Source organism: Pelophylax lessonae (genome assembly GCF_965119305.1).
Source record: "Pelophylax lessonae genome assembly, chromosome: 5".
In the NCBI taxonomy this organism is placed as follows: domain Eukaryota; kingdom Metazoa; phylum Chordata; class Amphibia; order Anura; family Ranidae; genus Pelophylax; species Pelophylax lessonae.
Window position 1 is genome coordinate 330,991,181 of NC_138772.1, and position 10,040 is coordinate 331,001,220.

Consider the following 10,040-nt stretch of genomic DNA (forward strand, 5'->3'; position numbering starts at 1 on the left):
GCGCTTATTCAGGAGCTTTAGGCAAGTATTCTAGGTAACTAAAGATATATAGTAAATATTCACAATATCTGATAGCAGTATACATTCAATGATATTACAGAAAGTGTTAGTCATCATCTCTCTGGCTCGTGTATAGGCTCAAGCAACACATCAGTATAGGGGGGCACACCATGGACATGTGCCCACATGACGGACACATACTGTATAATTACCGCCACCAGAGTGTGGGGTGGCTTGCAAATAAAATACAGATAAAGGGTAGAAATACAATCAGAAGTAAGTAAATAGATTTATAGCACATATGATGCCAGCTTAAACCTTTAATAAAAGGATTGACACAGAAAAAATTGAAGGGTCCTAGGTTATAAAAGACATCTACTGTATGTTGATCTGAACACAAATGATGCTAAAACTATTTATTCACCAGAAATATGTATTAATATTAAGGTTTATTCAGAATATGTGAAGTCTTCTAAGATATATACGAAATATCTAACTTCAATATTTGCTGTCTCTATGTACACTACTGTGCAGACATTTTAGGAAGGTGTGAAGAAATGATGTAAAGTAAGATTTTCAAAAATGTAAATTTTACTTGTTTATTTTTATCAAATGCACAGTGAGTGAACAGAAGAAAAATCGAAATTAAGTCAATATTTAAATACCCTTTGGCTTCAAAGCAGCATCAATTACTTTAGGTACACTTGCACACAGTTTCTGAAATCATCAATAGTTAGAAATATGTTTACATTTCAAATTTGTATTAAAATTCATTTTGATTTTTAATTTAATTTGAATTTAAGCTAATTTATTTTGAATGAATTTAAATGTGTACCTATTGTGATTCAGAAATTCGGATGCATCATAATTTCCAAACATCAAAAAATTAGCCCGAGTTTTGATTTGGAACAAAAAAAACTGCACATGCCTACTGTCAGCATACACTACTTAGGTAACTTGCAACTTGTCACTGTGGATGCTTTCTAAAGAAAATGTCTGGTTGGATCGGCTTAAAAAAAAAATAAGTATACTGATTTGTTCTTTACAGGACTAGATAGGTTTGTATTCGAACATGGAGATCTAGAGATAGCAGGGATTTTAGTTTTAGGGTGTACTTATCCTTTAATAATAAAACCCTCCAGGTCATTTTTCTGCTTTTTTTTGGTAATATCTATTCACCACTGTTTTTAAATTTTTTTTTATTTTTTACTATATAAAGTAAAAAAATGCTGAACATTTTGAAAAAAATAATGTTTCCCTTCGGGTTAGGGTTAGGTAGTTTCTGTTATAAAGAATGAAATAGGTAGTTTCTGTTGCAAATAAATAATCTTTCTACATACACAGATCCCAACATGTATTCTGATACATTTCTTTAATATAAAATGGCAAAAAGTGTATATTGTGAAAGAAAATAGGGTGCGCTAACCATACAATTATGCGGCAGCACTGAAATGGGGAAAATAAATGTGAAAAAAGGTATAGTGCGCTCAACACAATCATGAATATTAAACATATGACATCTGGGATGACCCAAATATTATGGTGATCTTCATACAGTGTGAAAAATCATATGTGAAAATTCTTTATGCAAAAACATATCATTTATAACAATCGTGAAAAAATATATATATAAAGTCCTCCAATTGATCCAGATAATCTCAAATAGCTCCGGTCCCAGCTGAAGCCTGATAAGGAGAAACGCGTCGGGGGAAGTAGCCATGCCGTCACGCCACACCCCGTGTTCCGCACTGCAGGGGGTCACGTTCAGTACACTTGGAACCATTGTTTATGCCCAGTTCCTTCCATTTGTCATGTAAGTGTTTTTCTTTTTTTATAAAGTTTTTTTAAAAGGATATTGCACTATTGGCACTTTATATCTTTTGTTATGGGGAGCTACATTAGAGTACAGTATCGCCAGCCACATCGGTGAGTTGGATGTGGTGGAGTGGAGAAACATTCAGCCCACGCATTGAAGCCGCCATTGGATACCTTCTATCTGGTGCATCCGTATAAACAACAGTGGTTTATGCCTACCCTCTACATACTTCTGGTGAGAAGTTTGCACTACCACCGAGGTGTCACCTCACTTGATTTTGTTTGTTCACGTGTGGAAAGTGCCTATTCACCAATAATTCTCACTGTTTAGTGTTATCTGGTAAGAGGCTATTTCTTCTATTTCACCCTCACATATCGGTCTAAGATTAGCAAGATTGAAGATTCACTATTGATGGAAGCTTGATCTTTGGCTATTTGAGATTATCTGGATCCATTGGAAGACTTTATATATATATTTTTTTTTTCACGATTGTTATAAATTATATGTTTTTGCATAAAGAATTTTCACATATGGTTTTTCACACTGTATGAAGATCACCATAATATTTGGGTCATCCCAGATGTCATACGTTTAATATTTATGATTGTGCTGAGCGCACTATACCTTTTTTCAAAAAGTGTATATTAATTAGTCTGAGAGAAAGTTAGTCTACAAACTATGGTAAATACAGTATATAGTTACCATTTTTCAACAATGGTGTTCTGTCTGCCTATCTCAATCTTGAGGCCCTAAAATGTGAGGTCTGTACAAAACTCCCACTTTTGGAAAGTAGACACTACAAATAATTTGATAAAAAGCATGTTCAGTTATTTAAAGTTGTATTTTTTGCTACAATTTTTTTGGAGTTTGAAGAAAGTAAATTTGTTTTTATTTAACAAAGTTGTCATTTTAAGTTATTTCTCATACTCAATCTCATATTCATTTCTCATCATGGGCATACTTACAATTACACCCAAAAACACATTCTTCTACTACTCCCAAGTATAGATTTCACATGTGTAAGACTTTTTAGCTGCCTAGATGCCTAATATAGCCCAGGATCCATAGATTACAATCAGGCTTTCAAGGGGCATACATTTTGCTTTTGACTTCCTGACTTTCTATTTCATTTATTGAGACCCAAAAGGGCCAAGTCAGGAGAAATCACACAAAACAACCACATTTTGTAAAATAGAGGCATTGTGACTCTTTCAAAGATATTTTTTTTTTGTCAACCATTTTGAAAATGTAAAAAAAATATTGTTTACACACAGCTGTCAATTGAAATTACTAAAATTACACCCCAAAACACTCTCGGCTATTCCCTACAAGTATAAGGATATAACGTTCGCCCTGTTTGGAAAACACCTGAATTTTCAGGGTGTTCGACAGGTGTTCCCCACACCGAATGCCCTACAATGCACTAAGCGTTGCACAGTGCATTCTGCGCCCTGATTGGGCAAAGCTTTGTCTAATCAGGGTGCAGTAAAACTGGTTGTTAAAGAGTGGGGCGGAGAAGCAAGCCGCAATGTATTTAGCAACCTATGAGTCATCAGCTGTCAATGGGCTTCCCCACTGGCAGCTGAATAAAAAAAACATTTGCCGGTAAAAAAATAGTATAGGGCCCTCCTCAATCCATACCAGACTTTTGGGGGTCATACAACCTCCTGAAAAAAATAAACATTAAATGGTGTGCAGAACTCCACTGTGATACATAAACAGTGTTCTTTGGCTAGCTTTAATGATGGCAGCCGTAATATCTCTTATTTTTTTAAGTTGTGTATTCCTTTTTGCTTTGTCTTTTGATTTCTGGCCTTTGTATGTATTTATTCCAAACAGCAAAATGGTGGAATCAGCACTTTAAGATAGCTGCTGCAACACTTTCTGTGTTTCCTTCCTATTCTTCTATTTGGCTGTTGCGTATACCTCTTCCTAAATGGCAGCATCGGCATTTCCCTGTAGCATGGCCTGCTTTAGGATGGCACCCACCACACTTCCAGTTTTAATTGTTTCCTTATTCCCCCCCCCCCCCACAGAACTGGGGCTCATTGTTTGGCATCAGCTTGAGGCATTCCTTTGAGAACGTGCGTGGCTTGAAGCTCGTGCGAAGGGGCCTATTTGCTGACATCTCACTGCCATTTCTATGTGTTTGGAATGGCAGCTATCAATGTATTTGCACTTACCGTATTTTGATGAATTTTAAAGCGGAGTTCCGGGCACGAAATTCATTTTCTAATAAATACTGCATTGTATTACTTACCCTCCGCTGAGTCCAAATTGGATATTCCCATATTTTTTTTTTCATCACTTACCTGTATACAGAGGTTTGTATACTCACCTTTCCAAGCACTTCCTCCCTCCTGCGCCTCGGCTCTCCTCGTCACTTCCGCGCCGCAATGCGTCATGGGAGCTCTTCCTCGGCGCTCCCATGATGCACTTTGCAGTCACGTGGGCGGCCGGCCGCTGTTCTCATCGCGTTATTTCCAAACAGGAAATGACGCGATGTTAGGCGGAGCCCAGCGCGGACGGCGCCATTTTTAAACCTGCAAACAAACAGCTTTGCCAGTAATTCCTTTGTTATCGTCAGAGAGAGAGAGAGAGAGAGCGGGTCCTAGCGTTCGGCGGTCCAACTGCAAGCTGCACTAATAAAAATCCAAAAGGTAAGTGCAATGTAATCAGTTATATAAAAATGTGTAAATTGTGTTACCAATGTAAAATTTGATTACAGAAAAGGGGGCAACAACTTTTAATTTTATTTGTAAAAATGGGGCAACAAAATTATTTTTTTTTTTTAAAGGGACATTTTTTTTTTTTTTTGTAAAGGGGGAGAACAACTTTTTTTTTTTTTTATTTAAAGGTGACAATAACAGTTACTTTGCTTTATATTTTAAGCGGAAAAAACTTTTTTTTTTAAGGGGACAAGTATTTTTTTTTTTTTAAAGTGAACATCAACCTTTTTTTTTTTTTAAAGGGGACAAGGACTGCAATTTTTTTTTAAAAGGGGACATCAACTGTTACTTTTCTTTGTAAAAAAAAAATTTAATTTTTTTTAAAAGGGGCCATTTTTTTTTTTTAAGGGGGGACAACGACTGAAAACGACTGCAATTTTTTTTTTTAAAGGGGACAACAACTGTTACTTTGCTTTGTTTTTTAAGGTGTAAAAACATAATTTTTTTATATTTAAAATGGGACAAAAAAGTTTTATATTTTTTTTAAAGGGGACAACGACTGTTATTTTTTTTTTTTAAAAGGGGACAACAACTTGTATTGTACATTTTTTTAAAGGGGACAGCAATTGGTACTGTTTATTTTTTCTTTGTCTTCATTTACTACACCCCAAACAAATTGTCAGACCACCTCCACGAAAACAAGTAACAAGGACAAAGAAATAAAAAAATTGCCATCCCAACCCCCTCCCCCCCCCCTCCAACACCCACCTCACTCCCCTTCTTATATATTAAAATGGCTAACCTTGCCAAATAAGGACAATCAAGCACGCTGTTGAATGTCAGCATTATACTATTTTCATTACAACATTGCAGGTAAGAAATACAATTTAAAATTTTTTTATACAAAATTCATTTTAATATCCATTTTTTTTTTTTTTTTAAAGTGACTGTTTAAAATAAAAAATATAATATTAAATTATATCATTTTTAAATTTACGATACAATTATTATTTAACCTCCAGACCTATAGCTTTCACTATGTTTTTATTAATTTGTACACACCCACAGAAATACTAAATACACAACCATAGAGTCAATTATTTCACAAATTTTTATTGTCAATGTTTGTAATAAAATTTTACTACTTTTAATTATGTTATTTTCACAATTAGAGGGAAACACGCTTTCCATCCTACAAATACACTGATTTTAAAACGCCTCTTCAGGTAAGTAAATGAAATATTTTATTATTTTATTTATTCTACATATTTTATCTTAAAAATTTTAATTGTTTTTTATTTATTTTTTTCTTATCAGATTATCAACACATAAGAAGGAAATACATTTATTTCTAAATTTTCTTTCCTTTGTATTTGTTCTCTTTCATATATTCTTTATAAATGTTTTTTATGTGTCTTTTAATTGTTATTTTAATGTCAACATATTAAATAAAATTATTATATGTTCACAAATTATTGTTGTGCGTCTTGTCATTTTACATCTTCTATATATTTATATGTTTTTGAACAGCACCCTTTTCATTCTTTGTCTACATACATAATAAAATTTTATATATATATATATATATATATATATAATTTTTTAAATATTGAGCGTGTATATAAATATATTTTATTAGTGTGAATAAAATATATTTTTATATATATATATATATATATATATATATATATATATATATATATATATATATATATATATATATATATTTTAGCATGTTTGTGTATATATAAATTTATATTTTTTTATACTAGCATATATATATATATATATATATATATATATATATATATATATATATATATATATATATATATATATATATATATATATATTTTTTTTTTTTTTTTTTTAATTTTTTTTTATTTATTTATTTTCAAAAATATATATGTGTTTGATTATGTGTGTCTATATTTTTTTTTTTTTTTAGATTATTATATATATACACACATATATTTTTAATTATTTTTTGTAGTCTAAAAAAAATTATATATATATATATCTATATATATAATTTTTCTTTAGACTACAAAAAATAATTAAAAGTATGTATGTATGTATGTATATATATATATATATATATATATATATATATATATACATACATAATTAAAAATATATGTGTGTATGTATGTGTGTATATATATATATATATCTATATATATACACACATACATACATATTTTTTGGTAGTCTAAAGAAAAATTATATATATATATATATATATATATATATATATATATATATATATATATATATAATTTTTTTTAGACTACAAAAAAAAATTAAAAATATATGTCTGATGTGTGTGTGTGTGTGTGTGTGTATGTATATATATATATATATATATATATATATATATATATATATATATAACCAAGAAGACAAAAAGCTGAAGACATGACATGAAATTGTATATATTTATTTATTATAGCATAAAATTTAAGCCACAATAAAATTTACTAAAAGTTTAAAAATTACATGAAATAAAAACAATTGGCTAAATAAAAAGTTAGAGATATTATATATACACTATGCTTTATAAAAGTTTAAGACCCCCCCTCCCCCCCTTTATTTTCAAGCATTTAATATAATTTTTTCACATGCTCATAAATTAGATACAAGGGAAAACCTGATGCAAAATTTTTTAATGGGTTAATGACCTAAGAAAAGTCTGTCTTTATTTATCACAATATAACACAAATATACATCAACCATACAACCCTAAATAAAGCGGCAATCTACTAATCTACAAATTAAACAATTTTTATTTTCTTTATGGAACTAAGGATGAACATTAAAATTTTACCAAGTTAATGTGACGGAAAATAGAAACACCTAGATCTATGTTTTGGTAAGTAAGTGTCACAACTAAAAGATGCATTGTCCAAACTAATACAAACTTTCTCGATTATAGAAATGCCAAAGTGCTTTGTGAAGACATGCGGTTATGTCACCGGACGTAAATCCACACCAGCCAATGTTTCTTTTTTCAAATTTCCAAAACAACCTACTCGCATCCAAGTTTGGTTAGCAAATGCTGGAATGGATGAAAACATCATTCCAGATTTTACAAACTTGATATTGGAAGATGAAAGAGGAGACAAGTTTAGAATCTGTTCCATGCATTTTGATAGGGATTGTTATGTCATCAAAGGATCCAAAAAATTTTTACTGGCAAATGCTGTGCCGACTATTTTTCCACAAACCAGTTCAAGTATACTTTCTGAGGACAGCTGGGAAAAAAGACTGTCAAAAAGAAGAAGGACTGAAGACAAAAGCGGTGAACCATGCACATCTCAGTGTAAATGTCCTTGTCATCAGTCCTCACAGAAGATCAAACTCTGCACCGATGTGAGTACCCAAACAGTTGACTTTGAATTGGAATGGGAAAAATCAGAGGAAAGTTATTTCAAAGTAGCAAAGGAGGAAAGCATAATTCATGATCACCCATATGTCCAAGAATTTACATATTTTATACAGCCTCTGCATGAGTCCACACCACTCAAAGATGTGTTTCCTTCTTCGTCGAAATGCAAGGTCCCTGTCCAATCAATGGACATTGAAGGTCCATCTGCTTCTGTACAAACACCTATAAATGTTTTGTCAGACAATGAGTCAGTGAGTGATTCACCCCTACCAAGCATTTTGATTGAAAAAAAAAGGAAATTAAAGTATGAGCAGGACTCCAGTTTTCACATTTCCGCATGTGAATCACCAGAAAAATTTGAGCATGAGGAATTGGTAGCAAGTCAAGATCCAAACACAGTAATAAAAGAAAAAAAATACATTGTCTTTGAAAGTTGCCTCGACCCCATCTTGATGGAAATGAGATGCCCACGGAGAAGTTGCTCAGCTAAAATTACAAAACCCGATAAAAAATATGTGGGATCGATGGTAATTGTACATTCCATATGCCAATCACAACATAATTTAAAGCTGTGGCAGAGTCAGCCAAAAATTAAGAATATAACCGCTGGAAACATCATCATTGCTGGATCAATAGTTCTTTCAGGATCTAGTTACGCAAAATTTAAGGAACTATGCGATTATGCTGGAATTCTTATGTTTGGGAAGTCTTCGTTTCATAGCAGCCAGCAACGTTTTGTATTTCCAGCTATAGACATTGCATGGAAAAAGGAACAAGAAGAGGTACAGAGCTTGGTAAAGGAAAACCCATTGTTCCTGGTGGGCGATGGGCAATGCGATAGTCCTGGATTCTCAGCCAAATATTGTACATACACTTTTATGGACAGAGTATCCAAAAAAATTGTCGATTTAGAGGTGGTTCAGGTCACACAGACCACTTCATCTGTTGCCATGGAGAAATTTGGGTTCATTAAATGCTTAGACAGAATACTGGAGAACAATTTGGAAGTCCATTTCATCGGCACAGATCGACATACCGGAATTAGAAAAGTGTTAAGTGGTCCACGTTATCAACCTATCAAGCACCAATTCGACATTTGGCACTACGTGAAAAATATAAAAAGAAAGTTGCTTCAATTGACCAAGAAAAAGGCCTACAGACCACTAACACCGTGGATTGGGCCTATTCTAAACCACTTTTATTGGTGCAGCAGAACGTCCAAAGGAGATGGGGATTATTTTAAAATGAGATGGGAGTCAATACTTTATCATGTCCTAAATGTACATGCATGGAAAGTTGGAGAGGAGGAGTATGGCTGCTTACATGAGGCAAGTTTTCCTGAATCTGAGGATCTCCAATGGCTTCAAAAGAAGAGCCCAGCTTATGATGCCCTATCTCAGTTAGTGAAAGATCCCCAAATCCAGAAGGACATACCTCACCTTACATATTTTTGTCAAACCGGAGCCATAGAGACATTCCATAGTATGATGTTAAAATATAGACCAAAAAGAATACATTACAGGTTTGACTCTATGGAGGCACGGACAAAAGTGGCAGCTTTATGCCACAACAAAAATATTGTAAGGAGACCTGCACTAATAGAAAAAAAAATGGAATCAGGCGAAACAGTTCAATTACAAAGGATGAACCTGGAGTTTCCACGTGGTCGGAAAAAGTGGATAGCCAGACATGTGTACGAAAAAATGACTTTAACACATGTCATTCCAATTATAGGAGACATGAAAAGATTAATTTCTGGACATGTTCATTCCACATGGGTTTCTAAAAATAAAGAAATGCCGTGCAATATAGCACCCGAAGAAAGACCAGAAACATCTACTGCCATCCAGGAACATCGAACAAGATTTCCACATCTGATAACATAATCTGTGGTGAGTAAATACGCACAATGTAACTAATATCTATCTATCTATCTATCTATCTATCTATCTATCTATCTATCTATCTATCTATCTATCTATCTATCTATCTATCTATCTATCTATCTATCTATCTATCTATCTATCTATCTATCTATCTATCTATCTATCTATCTATCTATCTATCTATCTATCTATCTATCTATCTATCTATCTATCTATCTATCTATCTATCTATCTATCTATCTATCTATCTATCTATCTATCTATCTATCTATCTATCTATC